This window comes from Cupressus sempervirens, chromosome 3 (assembly GCF_028749045.1).
Source record: "Cupressus sempervirens isolate cs-2001-9-10 chromosome 3, ASM2874904v1, whole genome shotgun sequence".
NCBI classification, from domain to species: domain Eukaryota; kingdom Viridiplantae; phylum Streptophyta; class Pinopsida; order Cupressales; family Cupressaceae; genus Cupressus; species Cupressus sempervirens.
In genome coordinates this window covers 388,302,298-388,325,703 of record NC_143120.1, presented here as the reverse complement: position 1 = coordinate 388,325,703, position 23,406 = coordinate 388,302,298, and the positions used below count along the sequence as shown (strand labels likewise).

General features: G+C 33.2%; 1 non-coding gene and 1 pseudogene across 1 annotated transcript; one reads left to right on the top strand and one right to left on the bottom strand.

The window, feature by feature from the left end:
• Window positions 1-3,396: 3,396 nt before the first annotated feature.
• On the bottom strand, window positions 3,397-3,468 carry TRNAV-UAC (transfer RNA valine (anticodon UAC)). The gene has a single exon. It is a non-coding gene; the product is annotated as a tRNA-Val (tRNA).
• A 5,757-nt stretch (window positions 3,469-9,225) lies between these two features.
• LOC149566642 (putative pre-mRNA-splicing factor ATP-dependent RNA helicase DEAH5 pseudogene) lies at window positions 9,226-10,601 on the top strand (annotated as a pseudogene).
• The last annotated feature ends 12,805 nt before the right edge of the window (window positions 10,602-23,406 follow it).

The following is a 23,406-nucleotide window of genomic DNA, read 5'->3' as shown; positions in this document are numbered from 1 at the left end:
TACAAATTTAACTATAATATGTGTTGGGATTAAGAAAACAACTTGTATTGCAGTTGCAAGGGATGTGGAGGTTATTCTTGATGAGTGTATTGAGGTTCAAGCCATTGGAAAAGATGATGCAGTTGGACAAGGTAAAGAGTGCTACACTTATTTTCTTTGAACTCTCAAATTTTTAAATTTAACCCTTTTATTTGTTATTGTAGAGGACCCGCCTTTGCAAAAGGACAATGAGATCACATCCATGTGTGATAATAAATATCGATGATGACATGGATATGCCTCTACAACAATATAGGGAAGGACCAAAAAAGAAAAAGACAAAAAAATGATTCTCATTTGTGTAACTTATTTGATAATGACTAATGTTTATGTCTCAATGTTTTAATTATGCACTATTGAATGTTCTAATGAATCTTATGTGTTAATGAATTTTATCATGTGATTATCCATGAATGTTACATTTTATTAATAGATGAATGAATGAATGAATTTTATATGTTAATAGGGAATTTAGATGTGGAGGGGGGGGGGAGCTTCCACCTTCACATGGTTGGTAAAGAATATTAAAATATTCTCAAAACCAAGTGAAGCTCAACATTAACCTATGATTGTATGACAATTAATTGTGTCAATCTCTTGGTTTCAAGCAATGCAGAAGAAGGAGGCCATAATTCAATATGAAATCTCGATTCATATGCATAAGACATCAGGTGGAGCTAAAAAATGCAACAGGTTTGCATTGTTTTTAGAGGTCTTTAATTAGGTATCTTAAGTTATAGACCATCACGAACATTGTCACTTTGACTCTTATAGGGGAGGGTAATGTCCTCAGCATGCAAGAAAATCAAAACCTTTTATGTGTTGGCTTGCTGAGGACATTCTCTTGGCCATATAAGCTAGAGTTCTAACATTCACAATGGTCTATAATTTTAAAAAATTAATATACATATTAAATAAATGCAAATGTGGTGCATTTTTTCATCTCCACCTATTGTCCATGCATTATGGAATGTAGTTGCATGTGCATTCTTGATTAAGAGTGGAAGAATCTTATTTTGGATGGGAGGGGAAAATGACATGCACCAGAAGATGGGAAAATGATGTCACTTTGTAGGTTTAGAATATTTTTTGTTATATTTTTTTGCATGTATCATTTAAGAATAGTTTCCTTCATATTTTAGGTTGAAATAGGTGTATTTTTTCCATTGATCATCTTGCAGTCCCTAGATAGCTGAGATAGCCCACTTCACCAAAGGACATGTGTTACAAGGTACATCTTCTAGAGTATTCTTTTTCATTGACATATTTTTTTCAATATGTTTTAATTAATGGCATTAATTTCATAAAAGTAGGGATATCCAACCTAGATTTCATACGCTTCACAATTGATACTTGTATTAATAAGGATGAGCTATCCTTTGCTCACATTTTAGATGAAAAATTAGAGGTGTTTATCTACCACCTAAAAAGTTTCTAAAATATAAACCCCTCTACAACACTTTGAAATAGTACATGCTTGACCTTTGATATGTTGTGATGTGGAGCCTAATCAAACTCAAAGGTTTATTTGGTGCAATTTCCCCCTAGATTATTTCTATGGGGTTTTGGGTGTAGCACCCTTGCAAGGTCCTAGGGAAACCTATATGGGATACTGTAGCTTCTTGTGGTGGTATTGAGCTATAAGGGATTGTGGATTGCAATCACTGGATAATAATATTATTGATTTTTTTGTTGGTGGTCATAGTCCAAGGATTGGGTGAACCGCATTAAATCTTTGTGTTTTGTGTTCTCTTATGTGTGATTTATTATTTTCTAATATTTCTTATATTTTCATGTAACTATTATTTTTGTCTATGGTTAATCCTAACATTATCTTTGTTCTAGATATCTATTCACTTTCCAATGCTCAAATTTTCCTATGCAATCATGGTGACTCTAATAAGACTATCACACCTTTGTAGTTGGAACTCAATTTGAAGTCATGCTTGTGGTGAACTAATATGATTCAATAAATTTATTGAAACATATGAAATCAAGCAATATATATTGGATTTTTTAGCATTGTTGATCAGTTATAAAAATATAACCATTCTTAGGCCATCTTGCAATAGCCTCGCCATTGTATCTACCTTATTGTTCAAAATTGAGGTGTATCTCTCTTTCTTCTTTACAACATTTATTAGTAATAGATGCAATAGAAGTGTTGTTTATTGCATTGCTACATAGTGCAGCTCTTGGAGGGGGGAGACAATCATTGAGAAAAAGGATAATTTTGAACTATCAAAAAAAGTGATGGATACATTACCTTCACCAATTTCATGGAATATTAAACAATCATTTTCTAGCACAAAACCCCCAACAATAGATAAATTTTGAGGGGTAGAACAAATAGTAAGTTTCCATGTCATATTTTACATGGATGTATCTTCCTTGCATACAACTTTCATCTTTATAGATTTTAGTTGGCTACTCTCCACCTCCTCTAGATTGGGAATTACTTGCTTGGGCAATAGAAGTATAAATTTCATAGCTCCTGGATGCAAGAGAGATTTGAGATGCATTATGTTCTCCATTTGTTGAACTCCAAAATTAATCTTAAACAAACAAAATTATTAATATGTAAAAAAACTAATATGCTCCATAGTTTACACTAAAATCTCTATAAGTTTATTAATATGGATTGTGAAAAGGTATGTTTCTAATCAAACCAAAAGAAGTTGAAAATTCAAATATAAAAAATAAGTATAACAATTATTAACAGTACATTATTTCCATAATCTTGATAGTGATAATTATATAAATGATAATAAATATGAAGAAGCCTTTTATAATTATACAATTTATTGTGATTGATGCCCAAAAAAGGTGCACAATGTATGGTACATAGGTAGTTGGTACATTTAAAGAAGTGTAGAAAATCAGAATTATTCACTAGTACAAAAGTAGCAATATGTGACTAAAAAAACTATTAAATTTTTTATATATGTGACTAAAATCAGTCACATGACTAATAGTAGTTAATATCTAGTCATTTATAACGCTACTAAATATAATACTAAACAATTTTAGTCACTTATTTGATCACTAATTTTGATCATCGATTTAATCACATATTTAGTCGTATATTTGATAGTGGATTTCGTCACATATATAGTGGTATATTTAGTAGCATATTTAATCACATATTTAGCATATTTACTCACATATTTGGTAGTGTATTAAGTAGCATATTTAATAGTATATTTGGTCACATATTTAGTAGCATATTTAGTCACATATTTGGCACATATTTGATAGTGTATTTAGTAGCATATTTAATAGTATATTTGGTCACATATTTAGTAGCATATTCAATAGTATATTTAGTCACATATTTGGTAGTGTACTTGGTCATAATAGGGCACGATGGAATTGAACCACCATCCTCTTGCTTGTAAAGCAAATGCTCTTCCATTGAGCTAGCACCCTTTAAAGAATACATAAAAAAATATTATTTGTTTCATTTCATTCCCAATATAGCACCTTAAAAGGTTATATAACAAAGAGTCAAAGCTAAGAAATTCACATTTCATGTACTAGGAATTTAAGAATAATCAAATGAAATCTTACAAATCAGAAACTATTTGGGGCCAACCATCATTGAATAGAACAAAAAATTATATCCAAAATTCACCTTCAACTGGTCAAGAGTGACGAACATTAAAAATGACCCATTTTCATGCAAAACACCCCTATAATCTACCTCATTATCATGTACATGAGAATGGAATTTAATTAATGATAAGCATGAAAATCATCTGTAGAAAGAGATACTGAAACATAATATAATTTTCTTTAAAATGTATTGACATCAAGACCACTCACTTTTACAATTTGAGCCTCCCAGATCAACTATCAAGATTTTAAATGACTACAAATAAGAATGATAAAATTTAATGAATTAATTAAGTTCAAACAACACAAAATTGAATTCCTTCAGGCGTGACATTGACTGAGTAGAATTACAAAAAGAAATAATTAAACAAGACTTCCACTATGGAAATATAAACACTGATATGATTTGAAATGGAGAATATCAAACAAATGGGAAAGGGAAGTATAAAGATTCTACAAAAAGAAAGCTTGCAAAAATAAAGTGACACCTCCTTCTAAATGGGAAGTTGGTTGGTTCTCCTTTGGAAATCAAACTAGTGGCGGTGCTTCTCCTCAAAAGGAGACAATATCAAAAGAATAGCTTCTAAAATATCAATACTAAATTTAAAAGTAAAATGATGATTCAGAAAAACATCAACACCGTACATGCACAAAGAAGCTAGTAGCAAGCTTACTACTCCTTTCTTGAGCTTGGCAACTTGTATTCCAAGATTTTCAAGTCTTCTATATGGATCTGTCTACTCTTATGGAGCTTCCATTAGGGAAACTAGAATTTATCTATATTAAACAATGATATAACTCTCCTTAAAGAGATTAGTGGAAACACTCAAATATTTATAATATATATAAATAATATAATCTACAATAGTTGAATGGCCTTACCAATGGTGAATGTCCTCCTACAAGTCATGATTTTCCATTGGGAGTTGATGGCCTACCATATGGATGTTATCCAACTTGTGGGGATGGTATTCTCATATTTTCTATAGCCATGGGCTACCAGTTTCCAAGTGCACCCCATCCTCCTGTGTGGTCTCCACCACTCACAGTAGGCCTACATAAGCAACAAAAATGATTCTACTAAATACATTATTTGAAGCCTCCAACTCAAACACATTAAATTACTGATTGCTTACCTGGATCCAAATGACCTCTATTGTTCAAAAATAAAACCCAGTCCTCCGAACATAGGGCCATTTCTAGATAATATAACAAAAAAGTTAACACCTAAAATAAGTTGGGAATACACTAGTATTTCAAGATACATATTGATGTAACATGTTTTAGGTGACAAGATAAATAGAAATCTGAATCTTGCATGTCCAACTTTGGATCTTTTAGGACCTACAAACCGTACAATCAAAGGTTGATTGCATCCCTCAAAAAATCCATTTGCATAAGGCTAAAATGTAGTTTACATTTGAGAACTATATCAAAAATAAGCACCCATTGAAGGAAATAATAGCAATTGAAAACACAATGTTTACCTTTGTTGTGAAATCTCCATGTAACTTGTTAATAGTTACCACATCTATTTGTCTAGGTGGATGTTTAACAAATGCACATCCTACACATATAATTTAACAGTTAACAAAGCTAATATCAACCTTTAAACACTTTTATGAATTAAACTATTGAAAATAGTAAAATTTGCCCCATATTTTTTCTATTTATATTTATTTTTCATGATATATATGTCATCAACAGGACCAAACTCAACAAGGATTTGTCTGTCAAAAAAATAAAGGATTCTATGAGCATCAACACTAAACTACCATGCCTAATATTTTAAAATTTAAATTATCCATATTGCTCATTGGATAATGCATTCGGTACTTGTGAAAGACTTTATAAAGATTACCATTACCATACAGGCCTCAAGAATCATAAAAGGAACTAGTACATTTCAACTTAGCCACCCCATATATTTATTGATAGTACACTTAATTCACAAAAAAAAGGTGTTGAAAACAAGTAGTGAGGAGGTTAAGGTCAATGTAGTTTGTATTTTAGTTGAACCCACTTCAAATTCATCAATGTGCTTGAAAAAAGTTGTGACACTTAAGGGAAAAAGGAGGAGAAGGAGGTGACTACTAGTTTTGAAGAAAGCAAGATTAATGTTGTTCATGTTTCAGATGAACCGGCAGTGAAACAAAGAGAATAAAAGGGCAAAAGGAGGGAAAGATTAATTGTAAAAAATAGTATTGAGGAGGCAAAGAACATAGTAATTGGTGTTCTTGTTGAAGCCATCATGAATGATTCTAGATCTTCCAAATTAGTGATCACTCAAAACGGTTGTAAGCCTAAGCACAAGAAGAAGATGTTGCAAACTAGTAGTGAAGAGGATAAGGTCGATGCAAATTTTGTCTCAGTTGAGCCTACTAAAAGTTCTTTAAAGTCCCTGAGATAAATTGTGACTCAAAGGGGATAAAATTCAAGCCACAAGGAGGAGATGCAAACAAATACTAGCTCTAAAGAAGACAAGATTGATGTGGTAAATGTTTTAGATGAATCTACTCTTAATCAAAGAGGATGAAAGGGTGGGAGGAAGGGAGAGCTAGTAGTAGCCAATAGTGTTGTGCAGATCAAGAACATTGTACCTGATGTTCCTATTGAACCCACTATGCATGCTTCTAAATCTCCCAAAGGAGTGGTCACTCACAAGGGCTGTAAGGGTGAGTAGAAGGAGGTGTTGAAAACTAGCAATTAAGAGGATAAGTTTAATGTATTCTATGTCTCAGTTGAACCCACTTCAACTCTTGTGGAGTGCCTGAAACAAGTTATGTCTTAAAGGGGATAAAAATGCAGCCTCAAGGAGGAGAAGCTAATGAATTCTAGCTCTAAAGAATACAAGATTAATGTGATTAATGTTCCAAAAAAACCCATTGTTAATCAAAGAGGATGAAAGGGTGGCAAGAAGGGGGAGCTATTTGTAACTAATAGTATTGAGGAGGCCAAGATCACTATAACTAATGTTCTTGTTGAAGCCACTATGAATGTTTCTGAATCTCCCAAAGGAGTGGTCACTCACAAGGGCCATATGGGTGAGCATAAGGAGGATTTGAAAACTAGCAATGAAGAGGATAAATTTAATGCCTTTTGTGTCTCAAATGAACCCATGTCAACTTCTTTGCAATTCCTAAAACAAGTTGTCACTTGAAGGGGACATAAGATCAGTCACAATGCGGAGAAGGCAGTCAATGCTAGCTCCGAGGATGTTTTTGATGTACCTATTGTTAATTGAAGAGGATGACATGGTGGGAAGAAGAAAGATTCAGTTGTTACTAAAGGTTCTCAAAAGATCAAAAACATTGGAGTTGATGTTCCTATTGAAGTCACTGTCAATGTTTCCAAATCTACCAAGCAATTGGTTACTTGAAAGGGCTGTAAGGGTGAGCATAAGAAGGGAGAGTTATTGAAAGCTAATGATGAACTGACTATGAATTCTTTTGAGAGCTTGAAACAAGTAGTAACTCAAAGGGGTGTAAAATGTGGCAAATTATTGGTAAATGATACTATCAAGGAGTCCAAGAATGACACAACTGACATTTCTGTTCAAGATAATGCAAGTGTTTTTGAGTCTTCCGAGAGACTATGCGTGAGAAGGTATTGGATGTTGAAGAGAGAAAGGCCAATGCAATTAGTATCCAAGTAAAACCCATTGTTAAGTGTTCTAAAAATCTCAAGCATGTGGTCATTCAAAGAGGAAGAATCAATAAACAGGAGGGGAGAAAAGTAGTCACTGTGATTTCTCGTGAGTGTCGGACACCAGCAGTGGTAACTCCTTTATTAAAAGAACATTAGTAAATTACAAGAAAGTCTTCTCTTCATATTTGGCCAAACAATGTGGTCTCCATATTCGTGATCACAGAATAAAAACTTATCCTATGTATGTAAATTTCAAAAGGGAGAACACACCAGATGTAATTGCAAGAGAAAAATGCTAGCCAGAGGTACATTCTTAGCAACCCAACCTTGGGAGTGTTGTCAATGTGACCACTCAATTCAATAAGAGAAATACCCCTCTCCATGTTGGAGCAAGCTACACTTGTGTCCTTGAATAGTGAATCAGACTGATCGTGTGAACTACCAAATACATCTTCATAGTTTTCAAATGTGAGATCAACATCTAACATATTAAAACCATCACCATTATCCATCATAGAGGTCAAGATCTTGCATGTGGGAATCCCACAGTTGCAGATTCCAATAAAATTGAGCTTTGTTAGACAACACCATAACATATAAGGGGCTAATCCAAGATAGGATGTGTTATATAGCCCTTTTCATTTTCAAATGCATATTTAGAAGCATATTATATGGAGAATTGAGGACAAGGAAAAATAAATAGGAGAATTGAGAACACTGGTAGATGAAACATAATGGTAGGCTTGCAAGCCAATTATCCCTTACAATTTTAATGTTGTTTGATATTACTGACTCTAATCCTGATATTGGGTGTTATTTGGATGTAAATATGGTGGAATAAGGTAAGTTTAGTGGTGTTTTGAACCTACAGTAATGTTATTCTAGTTCCATAATGTGATTCTTAGTTATATGGACTTTCTTATGCTTCAATTTATATACCAGATCAGTCTATCCTTAGAACATAAAGTTTTAAGGTGACTACAGATATGATTTTGAGTGTGACTTCAGATTTTAGTCCATTAGATATGGCTTTTGGCTTTCCAAAGCTTGGGTTATGATTGATAAGCTAGTGCAGACATGTAACTCACTATTTCTTTGATTATTGGTGAGTTACAAAGGTTGTTTGAATTATATGTTTCTATTGCTATCATTTGGAAAAAATCTATGACACTTAGCAGGAGTGATGAGTTTCTTAGTTGGACTGGAATTGTAAACTTCCTAACCTAACACATCAATAATAATGGTTCAGATTAAATTTACATGCTTTTCATTATTACACCAGCTTATTAGTTTGTGGCACCCTTGTTGTAATTATATTTTATATTTTGAAATAATGAGTCAAAGCTGTGGGCTTTGATTTAATGGTATCAAAGCTGGTTGGATGTCTTCTTGTGTTGCTTGCCTTCCTTTGCACATTCCAAGTCAAGTTTTATGCCATGTCAGCATTGCAATATTCAAAGTGTCAATTTCTTTTCTTAGATGCTACATTAGTCTTAGTAAATGTTAGCTAAGTTTAAACTTATCACATATTCTCAATTCTAGATGACTTCAAAAATTTAAGACTGGGCAATTGCATTTGAAACTAACTTATTTATTCATATATCTTCTTTTAGTGCAATGGCAATTTTGAGGCAGCTTCCAATATTATCTCTCGGCCTTATTTAATCTATTAAGAGCAAATTATGCATTTTATAGGAGTATCTATTTAGCCATTGCACTTTATGGGAGTCATTTTTCCCTTAAGAGTGTTGACTATTCTTAGAAAAAAAAAAGTGTCTTGGAAGGGAGTTGAGTAAGCTTTTGAATGATGCATTATTCTTTATTAGAGCTAGAGTTTCTGTGAAGTCCATACATCCATTTGGGCATGGTGTGTTGTTCATCCTTTAACATACTAATCTCAATATCTGCATTCTTCCATTGTACATGAATTCTGATCTTCAGTTAGTTGTTACCTCTGCAACTTTAGATGCTGAAAATTCTCAAGGTATTTCTTTAACTACAATATATTCACTATTCTTGGGAGCACTTTTCCTAGAGATATTATATACCAAACAACTAGAGAGTGACAATCTAGATGCTGCATTGATCATAGTTATGTAGATTCATTTGACAGAACCTGAAGGTGACCACCTTGTCTTCTTAACTGGCCAAGAGGAAATTGATACAGTGTGTCAGATTCTTTATGAGCGAATGAAAGGGCTTGGGAAGAAGGTTCCTAAACTAATCATATTGCCAGTATATAGTGCCATACCCAGTGAGATGTAGTCAAAAAAAAATTTTGATCCTGCTTCCCCAAGTAAAAGGAAAGTGGTTGTTCCTACCAATATTGTTGAGGCTTCTCTTACAATAGATGGGATCTATTATGTTGTGTATCCTCATTTTGCTAAGAAAAATGTATACAACCCTAAGCTCAGACTAGACTCTCTAGTCATCACCCCAATTTCTCAAGCATCAACCAATCAACAAGCTAGTCGTGTTGGTCATACAGGTCATGGAAAGTGTTATAGGTTGTATACTAAAAGTTCATATTATAATGAGATGTTACCAACAACTGTGCTGGAAATTTAGAGGATTAACCTTTGTCTTACTATGAAAGACTTGGGGATCAATGACCTCTTGTCTTTTGATTTTATGGATCCCCCTCCTTAGGCTCTCATATCGGCAATGGAACAACTATACAACTTAGGGGCTTTGGATGAGGAAGGTCTTTTAACTAAGCTTGGGAGGAAGATGGTGGAATTTCTATTAGACCCTCTCACCTCAAAAATGCTCCTCGCCAGTGTGTATCTAGGCTGGCATTAATGAGATCCTAACTATCATAGCTATGCTTCAGACACAAAAGATTTTCTATAGGCCACAAGAGAAGCAGGCTCAGGCTAATTAGAAAAGAGAAAAAATTTTCTAGCCAAAAGGAGACCATTTAACTTTGTTGGCAGTGTATGAGGCCTGGAAGCCTAAAAACTTCTCAGGCCCTAGTGTTTTGAAAACTTTGTTCAGGCTCTATCTTTAAGGAGGGCTCAAGATGTGAGAAAGAAGTTACTCACCATTATGGATAGATATAAGCTAGATTTTGTGAGTGCTAGAAGGAACTTTACTAAGATTAGGAAGGCAATTGTTGCAGGGTATTTCTTCCATGCAGTTAGGAAGGATCCTCAGGAACTCTAGTTAAGAATCAGCAAGTCTACATTCATTCTAGCAACACTCTTTTCCAAAGGCAGCCTAACTAGGTGACGTATCATGGACTTGTAATGACTACCAAAGAGTACATGAGAGAGGTCATTGTTGTTGATCCAAAATAGAGTTCATATATTGTTTTGTGTATATATGTGTTGTGCAAAATGTATTTCAATGTTTCATCATGATAAGGTATAGAAAAAATTGTGATATCTTGACACATAAATGAGGAAGAGAATCAAGAAGAAACCTGTAAAAGTGTTCCAATGCCAATTGCAGATTTCATTCACCCATCTTCACCTTCAGCGGCTTCAATAACTCCCAAATGCAATGGATAATCCCATCCTAGGACGTTCATCTCTGAAATAATCAAAAGGTATGCTTAGACCATAATTAGTGGGTTGCTTTCTTTCATTGAGAAGACAAAGTTCTAGAAATCCAACTTCCAACAAATGTGTGCAAATTCAAATGCCGATTCCACCTATTTTAAGACAATGGACATTAGTATGTTGGAAAAAATATAACTAACATTACTTATGAACATAAAATGATTTTCTAGTAGAGTAAAATAAAATATACTTAAACATACAATCTATACGCCCAACATAATAGAAATAGAAATAGCATAATAACTTACCATTCACCTAGGAGAATCACCATAGTAACTCATGATCTGATAAAAAAGACTTCCATGGTTTGTGCCAATGCAAATTGTCATTCCAAACAACTTGCAAAATCAGTCCTTGTGCATATGACATGTGAGTTCACCACTGTCACTCCACATCATCACTACATCATAGACAAAAACTAGGTTGCTGAAATCATGTTTTATTGTTCACTCCTTCCTCTAGGATTTATATCACTCTTCCACCTAATAATTCATGACTACACCTACTCTCCCAACTCTACTTAGGGCCATTCTCTGTCCCCACTTATCCCATTCCAAAGCCACTATTGTCTTAATCCTCCATCATTGCTTAACTCTTTTGTCGACATACCACAGTCCTATTGCTTCAACACTTACATTCAGAATTCTTCATTATACAAACTCTTGTCTTCTTTAAACTCTAACTCCCAAATAGCCTAAGTCATCTTAGATATCATTAGGCCTTGCCCATACCCATTCCTTCATTTCTAACATGCAATTCCTTGGTGAAAATTATAACTCTATTTTACTGCTTGAATTATTAAAAAAGAAGAGAAATTTGTTCCACCATGATACTGCAAAGAAGAGAAATTGAATTATTAGAAAAAATGAGACCATATAAGAATGATGTGCTAGGACAACCCATTTTCTTTGAAGTGAGCTATAGCATATAATAGTTCACAAATGATCCTCCCTTCTCAATAAAGTGATCAAGTGCAAAGGCCAGATCTTCAACTGGCATGTGAGCAGTAATACCCCCAAATTCTATGAACCTATAAAAGCAGAGACAATGAGCTTATTATTATAATGTAAAAACTTAAAAAGAAAATTTTTTACTATCATTTCTTACAATAGGCCCAATACACACATTTAAATAAGAAGCTAGAATCTACAAGCCATCAATAACATTGATTGCCTACAACTTGTTAATTACTGCAGATAGCACTATATAAGCAATTGTCAAAATTCAATAACATTGAGAAGAGGGAATGATTTGTACCAACCACTCCACGCCTCAGTCCACATTGAAGGTTTGTGATGCAGAGGTGGCAATGGAAGCATAATGAACCTACAATCTGCTCACATTTGATTCAAAACATATTATGACATTCAAAATACATTATAATGTTCAACCCCATTTTTAAAATATACTTCATAGCCCAAATCAAATCTTTCCAAATGGATACTTGAATCAATTTCCAAATCTAATTCATCACAAAACAATAAGGAAAAATGAATATCATATATGAGAGAAAAATCATGCAAAACATTTTAACAATTCTAAAATTGTCATTTTGATGGCATATTTATATACCCTTACTCAAGAAATCACAACTTTCATCTGTGCCATTATAATGAAGATCGCTTCAATCACAATTGGTAGAATTGGATATGTTTAGACATGTCAAAATCTAAGCCAAATCCAATGGTGCATTGAAAAGTTATGCTCCTTCAAATATGACTGATTTTTGCATGATAATTCAAACAAATGGGATAAGTTGGAAATTTGTAAATTTGTAATCATGGATGAATTGACTATTGAAGCTAGACACATTAACCAAAATCTGAAATGATTATTAAATTCAATGATTCCATGTATCCAAATCAACTACCATGCTTGACCAAAATCATCCCCCCATCTCCAAAATTGCCAAAAAAAATTGCCATCCCAAAAATCCGTTCCACTGTCCCTTGCTGTCCCTATACGCTATCATCCCGTACCAAAAACTTGGGGTAACATAGACTTAAACATATTGCAAACACAAACCTAAAGAAAAATTGTCAACAATCGAGTCTTTAGGCAGTTATAAGAAGTTGGTCAGGTATAGAACTGGTTAAGAAATATCTAAAGGGTATGGAAGTCAGAGTTATGAATATAGTGCAGTGTATTTTGGAATAGGATTAGTTATAGAGTGAATACAAAGTTTGTTTCCTACATTATTTTCATGTTCTGACAGTTTCACAATGTCTTGGAGTCTATTTATTTACCCTCAATATCACTAGTTTAATATTTTATGGCATTTACTTCTCAATACATCGATCCCTCTATCTCTTGGCTTTTCAATCATATGTTCTGACCCATTAACAATAGCGATATCAATATTTAAGGTGATTGGCAAAAACACTAGTTAGGGTAACCAGAGAGATTAGAATATAGTTTCCTTCATGTTTAATGTATAAATAAGCCCCAGCATGGACAAAGTTGGTGGAGGGAAATGTATAGTACCTATCATATTCGTTGTAGGAGTAGCATGCAAATAAAGACACATAGTTTTAAGATATAACTGGACTATGACATTTATAGTGAAGGGTTTACTGTCACAAATTGGTTATGGAATTTGATCATTACAGAGGGTGAACAATGGTCTTGAAGACCTTGATAATGGTGCAAGGAATGTGGAGAGAGACATGTGAAGACTTAGAAGAGATCATATCAACTAAGTAGATGGGTTGATGCAAAGGAGTTGAAAATTGAGAATACACTGATATGATAGAATATAGTAACTAGTAAGTTGGGTTTGTTTGATTGCATAGAAGGTTGTGAGTAAGTCTTTGATAGAGGAAGAGTGAAGAGAAAATATTTGTAGAGTCTAAAGGAGTTTGGCATTCTTGGGATTGATAGATCATAGTTATATAGGTTTTGTTTGTGACCATCAAAATATAATGTGTCGATAACTATGATTTGGGATAGAAATAAGACAAGTCATCTTGGGCTTAAGGATATGGTGTAGAGGGTCTAAAATGTGTTGGGATTTGGAAATGGCCAAAATAAGGTATTAGTGCATATTATGGGTGCATTGTTGGAGGTTAATAAGTAACTATTATAAAACAGTGAGTGGCATTGTTGGATTATCCAAGTTAGGATGGAATGTTAGTGTCTTGGTAATCTGGCACAGAGTACAAGAGTTCCTTGTAGATGGGATATTGGGAGTTCAAGATAAAGGTTGGCCTAAATCAAAGAACCTGGAGTAGAATATATGAGAAATATAGGGGAAACTATTGAATTCAAACAATCAAATATACAGAATGTTGGTTAGACTGTGATTACTTGAGGGTATTGCATATAGAAAGGATTAAGTTGTGTGGCAAGTAAATAGATATTGGAGGACCAAGTATTTGGTCTTAGAACCTTGGTAGATAGTATATGGAAGGATGTGGATTTGAACCAACCAAAAAATGAAATGTTGTCATAATGTTGATATGCAATCGAGGATGTTGAATAGTAAGTGGGAGTTCTTGAACATATAGAACATGGTGGATCTATTTCTCTAAATTTTCAATGATGTCTCCATTAGATCGACTGGTTTGGTCAAGTAGACATCATCATAGAATCTCAAAGAGAGTTTTATCTATTTTTAAAATGCTCTATAATATCTATATTGAATTAAGTGATCTGATAATAGGAAGGTCTTTAGAAAATATGAAATAGATTTTATCTATTTCTTTAAATATTGTATGATGTTACTTAATAAATAAATAAATAAGCCATCATAGAGTTGCGATAGTTTGGATTTATTTCTCTAAATGTTTGATGTTCTCTTTTCTGAGGAATGACCTTAAATTATGTTTTTTACCTAAGTTTTCATTTTGAATTCGGGTTCGAGATTTGGGCTCGAAATTCATTCAAATTTTTGGGAGATTGGTTAGGATTCATTTTGGGTTTTTCCATAAACGAATATACATACATAGATGCAGCAAAAAATAAGTTCATAAACCACTATGCTAATATTAAAGCAACATAGCAAAATACACCACCATATCAATGTTTCAGTTCAAAAACAATAATGTCAATATCAATAATCAACCATCATTGATTAGAATTATCAAAAACCATCAAGCAAATCATCATCATTCTACTATTGCAAATTAGAAGCACAAAACATAATGCTATAGGCCCCGCTAAGGCCAAGGTTGTGATTGTTGCCACATTGTAAGTTTCACACATTAATTATCATACTGGATGATTCAAAGAAAGCAGCTTTAGATCAAACTGGATGAAACCAAGAAAGCAGGCTTTGGATCTAGAATTATCGATAGTGAAGATCTCTTTAGTTTTGTTTAATCCATAGTGATCTATACATGTTAAGCTATATGCACAAATTATGGTGTATTACATACATTCCATAATCCTGATTCTTCTTCTCAAGTGACATCTAAATTTTAATGCAAATTTTATACGATTAGTTATTTCAATCTAATCATGTGCTTAAGTCTAATTTGGCAATAAAAATAAAAATTGAAAAAGTAAACATGAGGGTATTTTCTGACCAAATTCTCTCAAGATTCTTCAAAATTATGTCTGGGTTCCTCTACTGGAAACCAAATTCGCCCAATAGCGTCTAAATTTTGCTAAGGTTCCTTTGAGAGAATTCCCAATGAAATTTGGTCTCAGTGTTTTTGGACAGAATCTAACAAGGATCAAACCTTTGAGAGAATTGGACCAAGAATTCATAGGTCCAATAGAAAATTTGGTAACTCAGTTTTTTAATGTAATAAGTGAGCTTATCTCATGAACAATCCGAACATCCTATATTGATGCAAAGCATCAAAAAAATTTTCCAAATTTTCTCAATCTAAATTTCTAGATTTGCTGATTCTAATTCCTCTTCACAATATAATCAGCAATCTCTTTAAACTAGTACAATCAATATCTTCATATACAATCTATTCAAAATTGACCCACTGAAAATTCCAATACTCTATTTCAAATATCTCAAAATTGGGTTCTATATTTTAAATATTTTTGAATATATAAATTCCCTCCATGAGATTCAAAAGAGAACCAAAAATCTAATTAGAGTCGGTATGCATATGCCAAGATAAAATCGATCACACCAAAATTGAAATTGTTAGCTCAATAGCCAATATTGGAATCGGTTTCCACTCTAATTCCCAACTACTATCCAATTTTATGTTATCACATTATACTCAGAATCTAATATTGCCAAGCAATATCCAATATCAATATCAAAGTCATAGTTTTTGAAATGAAACAAGATAATGTAACCAGAAAATAAAAATCGGTTTACACCATAATTGATATCAACTTAATACTTTCTAAATCAATCTCTAAATGTAGAAATTTGGATCTGCATAAATAGGAATATGAAATCAATATTAGAAGCTGAAAATTACATCCCCAAATAAGGTAATCCAATGCCCCAAATGATTATGAATCGGTCCTCTAAGAAATCAGATTTTTTCTTATATGTGTGGAATTGATTCTTAGAATAATTCCTTCTTATTCTATACCCATATTCAATACCATAAAAGTGGTGGTTGTCCATTCTAATATTATATATGTTCTAACTAATGCATATTTATATGTTGGTTCAACGTCAAATTATAAATTTCAGTTTTAAGCCATGTTAAAACTGATTCCATTCAACTTCTAAAGAGGATTTCGAGTTCATTAATGCAAAATCAGATTATTCAAATTCCATTAACACATAATATGGGAACTTGGTATTTTATTCCCTTAGTTTGAATCTGCTATCAAAAAATCAGAGACCATGAAATACAAAAATTGATAACATGTTAACTATGTCATAAACCGATTTCTTCAAATTGATTTATAGAAATACCAAATAAATTCTTATCTTGATCTATACAGATCTGATCTATGAATCTATATAACTCTATTTTCTCATTACACTTGCAACCCCTTTTATAATATTGCAGTACTGTTCAAGTACATGACTATTCATATTTTGATTTTTAGTGCAACATTGCAAAATTAAAATTTTGCAATACCACACCATTAAAACTTTTCTTTTATAGATCTTTTACAGATAAGGGATTGAAATATAAATAAACTTTATAAGTGTTGGGTGCTTCTACACCATATATTATGCCCTCAAGTTGGAGAGAAGGAACCTCGGGGTCCTACAAGCGGGATTTATTATAATGCCAACCCAACTTTTTTTATGACTACCCACTGTACAAACTTAGGAAGGGATGAAAGGTGAAAGAATAAAGTAGTTATATTGTTTTTATTTGAAAATTTTATATATCATTTTGAGTGTTCATAAGCTCACTACCTTGTAAACTCAATTGGGAAAGATTGGAAATACATGGTATATATATACTGTTTTTAGCTAGAACTTCATATATTATATCGATGTGCTAATTGAAAAGGGCTAAAAGAATATGGTAGGAATGGAATTTTTATATGGACTATGTATAAAATATTGACTGTCTATTAAGGATTTGTTAGCGAACTGGGGTTCTAATGGTTTTAATCTGGATTGCACTTGTTTGAATATTAATGTTTCTGATTTTCCAAATTTAATAGTAATTGTTGCTGCAAACAGGAAATATATTCCAAACTGGGAACATTTTGGCATCCCAGCATGCCTTTCTGTTCAAACTAGTGCTGAAGCACTTTCAATGGTTCTTACTATTAATAAATTTCAGTTCATAGTGTAATTTGGCTAAGTTATGGATCCAGATAGTTTGTGACTGTAAAAGTATGAATACCAAAGAGGGAAAGGTCCATTAAAGATAAAGCCCATTTTTTAGCAAAAGCAGAGTTACAGTTTCTATTCTAAGATGCGAGTATCAACCAATGTCAAAGCACAAATTCTTGATTTGTGATGGAAACTCTTTGGTCTTGGAGGGGAACTTTGGATATTATTAATTTTTCGTGCGATTTTGGTGGCATTTAGTGGTGATTTTAGGATTGTTCTTGATTCAAACAATTTTGCTAAAGGATCATAGCATGCTTCATAGATGGATGAAATTAATGCATTCACTTTCTTTTATCCTTTGAGATTTTACTATGTTCAATACACATTTAAGCGGATTGAATCTAGAAGGTAGCTAGATTCTCTAATATATGGTTGTCACATATCATAGGATAAGAATATCAGGATACAAAAATTGGTGTTCTATCTGTTCATTCAGACAAATCTACTACGTATCTAATAAAAGGACATTGTGTGGGTTCATTCAACCTAAACGCAAAGGTCAGGAAGATTGTGCCCTCAAATTCCAACATCGTCCTAATTTATATTGATGTTTCCAAATAATATTGGGTGTGAATTGGAGGTCTTATGAAGCTGTTGAATGAATCCCTACAATGGATAAAAATTGCAAGCCTTGATTTATAGGATCTAGTGGTTTTCGAGGTCAGGGCACTGAGAAAGATATTGAATACTGATTTAAACATTATAGTCATCTGTTGGAGGTCAAGAGGCATATTAATTAATGTTAGTAGAACTGGAAGGGTTAGATGATCAAAATCTTTAGAGTTCAATAAATAACCTCAACAAGTCAATGAATTTAGAGATAAAGTAATGGCCTGATATGGTTCTAGTTGTCGATCGAAGGCAAATTCACTAGTTACAGCTCAAATGCAACATATAGTTACATAGTATATGTAGCATAGCTCTGGTTCACAATATTATCCAAGCATGCCAAATGTCCCACCAATAGACATGGATCAATGATATTCATCTTCACAAGGAGATGGTCATTGGAAGTGGAAAGGCCGAAGTCCTTCAGACCTGGTTTGGAGTTATCTCTTCATCTAAAGTAAGGGGTTCAGATGGAGCAACTCCTTTTTATCATGGAAGAATACCAAAATCTATCCTATTAGAAGGAAATAATGTTTTTTTCAAAGGAATCCAACCAGAAGATGGCAGTTGATGTCAGGATTGAAGATCAACTTTTGCACAATTCTTTTGAATCATCTGAGTAGAAACTTGTGGATCAAATGCCAAGACTTAAAAAAGAGAAAGATGATGCAGTGTATGAAGAAAATATATGGCATCATAAGCACACTCGAGAGATCCATGAACAATTTCAAGATTGCAAGCTTGTAGCCCTGAGATCTCAGCATGCTAAGAGTGGAAAATAGTTTTTATGTCACTAGATGTAGTCATGAGTGGACCAGTATCATGAGCCAACTTATTTGGAACAATATCAAAAAAGTGGTGGTGGTCTAATGCTTGGTTATAATAAAAATTTAGATGATAATTATTGATAAAATAGTAGTGTTGGAGAGGCCATCCAGCAAGATGGCTAAGATTCTTCCCAAATATATGTTCTACACAAATAAGTCTACAAAGATTGAGCAAGGGGAGAAATGTGTGGCTTGAAGGATTTTTGGTTTCTATGCATTAACACCAGGGAATGATCCTCTGCTAAAGGTCACAATGGTACCACATGGCCAAGCATGAGCTCTGACATGGTTTATACCTGGGGAAGATCCAACTTTAGTCTTAAGGAAACCAATATTTGCCAGGATAGTTTGTGGCTTGTGTGGAAGAGCTGGCAAGGAAGTGATTTTTGGTGAGCTTGACATAACAACTGGGGCAACTAGTGTCTTAAAGATGGTTACTAGTATGGAAAAATAGATCATGGCTATGATTGGAATGTCTGAGATTGCACCATAGTCACTTATGGATTCTTCAGCACAGAGTGGTGTTGTTATCATGAGAATGATGATGAGTAATTATATGTCTGAAAGACTTGCACAAGATATAGATGCAGTTATCAAGGCTCTCTCTAATAGAGCTTATGAAGTGGCATCAGATCACATTCAAAACAATTGAGAAATAATTAACAAGATTGTAGAGGTCCTTTTGGAAAAAGAGATAATGCAAGGTGATGAATTTTGGACCATTCATTTTGAGTATGCAGATATCCCCATTGAGAATATTTTTCCTACAATATTACCAATGAGTGACTGAAGTTCGGATGGACAATGCTAATTCTATTATTCTACTATTGTATATGCTAATGAATGTTATTAAAAGAAAGATCCATTATTATTTTTAAAATAGTAGTGACGGAGATAGTCATCAAGGCTACCAATGATGATATGATGCACACAGGGACGATAGAAAGTTTTTGGTAATCATTCACATACCTCTAACAACAATCTAAGTTATGATATGATGGAGGATTTCTCTAGTAGCTGAGTTTATGAGCATGCTCAAAGATTCTATTCAATACTCTTAGGCAGATTTACATTACTCCTTACATAGGTCCTTGCAGATAAGCCCTAATTGGAATCAATTTAATAGGTTAAAGCCATGAGTCAAGAAATTAAGGTTTTCAGATTCTCTACTAGGGGCGTGTTTCTTTAGAGGATGTTTCTACTTTGGTGCTGAAATTTCCAAAATTATAGCATGACAGCGGTCTCTACTTCATTATCTTCGATTATTAGCAGAGTCTTTATTGGAAGTTCCTTCTTCAGCCAAAATTCACATGTTGGCACATGATCAACAGGAAAAAAGGAAAATAATGAGTAGAATGCAGGAGGTTTGATTTGGAAATACATTCAAACAGGTATATTATTTTATAAACATCGTACTGAGAGATAATAGATATCAAGGATGCAATATTTTTATAGAGAAGTTGGAGATTGTATTTTATTCCAGTTTGGACTTCTCAAAAAGAGAAATTTGTTATGTATCAACAATGATTTAGGGTTTTCTTTTTAGTTTCTTTCCCTTATTGAGCCTTTGAATCTAGTTTTATTTACTATAATTATATAGTGATTTATCTACTTTTGTCCCCCCAAAAAATACTGATTATTTAAAAGCCCACTATATTGTACAAACTCAATCAGAAAAGGCTGAAAATATATAGTAGACATACTATTTTTATATGGGACTCTCCACATGCATAACATATTAACTTCTTATAACCCCACCATCTCATACAAACCTAATTTGAAATGGTCGAAAGTGTATAGTAACCACGCTATTTATATATGACTCTTTTTATCATATTAAGTGCATGTGAGTCCATTATCTTGGACAAACTCAATTGAAGAACTTCTTTGCTACATTCTAATAGTGAACTTGTGTTGAATTTTTTGTCTTCACTATGACTGTCATTGTATCTATTGGTCGTTTTATTGTCATGATTATGTTATTTATTACATTACAAAGAACATGTTTTTATTAGAGAACATTATTATAACTATTTTAAAATTAGTGCCTTTGACTTTCAAAAATTCACCTTTAAAGTTCCATTAACATTGGCAATATCAGTCACTATCTTCTTCCCTTGTAATGCTCAAAGATGTCTCTAATGTTGCACTTCATGGTAATTCCATTGTGTTTATAGAACTATCACAAACTTCTAAGAATTAGTGAAGCACACTTCTTGGAGGGATACATTCCACTTCTCCATGTAATCCATATATGTGTCTTAACATTTTGTTCATGGTAACTTAATAAAATTCTTTATACTTTACTTTGATACAAAAATATCATTGTTTTAATCCAAGATGACCTTTAAAATGAATATATATGTTTCATATTGTGACACATGATAGTCATAAATTGTGTCCTTTTATTATTCTTTGATTTCCTCCATTTCTTGTTATTGCTTCTTATAGCTATCTCTAAAATTCTTGGCACATCATACATGTACAGTTTCTCTATTGTCTCTGAATAACACCCTCAGAGTGACATGAAGTCAACATGTTCTCTTCAAAATAAAGATAATAAATCATTAAACAAGAAAAACAACATTGTAAATAGGGAGTTGCTTTAGAATAATGGTAATGAATCCTAAATAGATATTGACTTGAAATATTTATTGTGGGTTTTGAATCCTAATAGGCTTTTTCCTAAGATCTATCTTATATTAATGAAGGTGGGTTCAACTTTGTTGGTTGGAGTTGTTTCTCATCAAAATTCTTGATATTTCTGATCTTAGCATGGAAAAGAGTTGAATATAGATGACTAACATAGCTATAATTATTCAAGGGGCAGGTAGTCGCACACATGCAACTGGTCTCAAAAGATATGGATAAAAGAATACTTGGTGATGTTATTGAAGGTGATATTGATTCTTTCTCAAAATGCTTGTGCTCAAAAGATATCAGTATATCATCTAATTTTGTTGCTCTTTCAAGAAAGCTTAAATATAAACTATAAAATGTGCAAGCAAGCTTTCCCTATATTTTAAAAAATAAGATTGATTTTGTAGAGATTGGAATACAAGAGCTACTTGGAAACCAAAAATAACAAATTAGGAAAATGATATTTGCATTGTACTTAAAAAAATTTGAACAAACCCTTATCCAGAGTGATTAAATCCAACTTTGTCTTTGATATTTGTTGCCCCACTTTTTAACTATTTTCCAATTTTGCAAAGTGGAGGTTTTAACTTCTATTGTGTTTAGGTTGGTCAAGTCAGTTGTTTCTTTCTTCCTCAAAGTGTTAAGTTTCTCCATCGGGTTCCTATCTTTTGTCTTTTCTTGCATCATATAGCCGGGTGGGTAGTCCTTATTATCATGAGTCTTTGGGGTACTTTAGGACCTTTCTCAATGGAGATTCTTAAATTATTTTACTCTAGATTAACTTACTCACAAGTCATTTTATTTCGAGCTTATAGAAATTTGGACTGACAGAAAATCTAGTTTCATCTTTTCCTTGCCAGGTTTTCACACCTAGAAGGTGAAACTCCGCCGAGATTCCTAAATGTGATTCTTGAACTTAAATGAAGAGAAGCAAATTATGTTATGGATAGATCGCTCAATTGTTGCCATGTTTTCACTATGGGAACCTTTCAAAACTCACTAAGATGATTAAAAAGGGCAACAACGGAAAACTTAGAAATGGCTTCCTCTCTGCAAGTTTTGAACCAAGTAGTCAATTTTTTGAAAAGGTGTATGTAAAAGAATAAAGTGAGCCAGTGGGTCCCACCTCTCACTTGCGAAGTTGGTTTTATATTTTATGAAGGCTTAAATTAAAGTGAATAGGGCAGAGAAAGTAAAATAATGGGCATTGGCGAAAAATCAAGTTTCTTCTTCTCTATAGCGGGTTTTCGCACCCAAAAGGTGAAACTCCACAAGGATCCATAAATGCTATTTGTAGGTTGAAGAAAGGAAAGGTAAGCCATATTATGGATGAATCATTCAAATATTATCATGTTTTCATAGTGGAAATTACTTAGAATTCATTAGGATGATCGGGATAAGCATCGGCAAAAAACTCAGAAATAGCTTCTCCTTTGGCGGGCTTCAAACCAAGAAGCAAGTTTTTCGCAAAGGCCTAAATAGAAGGGTAAAGTCACTAGTGGGCCCCATTTTTTGCTTGCAAAGCCTCTTTTATGTTTTTTGAGGGCTTGTAGTAAAGTGTTTAGGGTAGAAAAGGTAAAGTGAAAGCTTAAGCGAAAAAATGGAAATTACCTTCTCCCTTGCGGGTTTTCTACCCTCAAAACCAATATTCCACATTTGATGAAAAATCGCTACTGCAAGCATGGTAAGTGTTTGAATTGAGCACAAGATGTGTTGGGACAGAAATGGAAGAAAATTA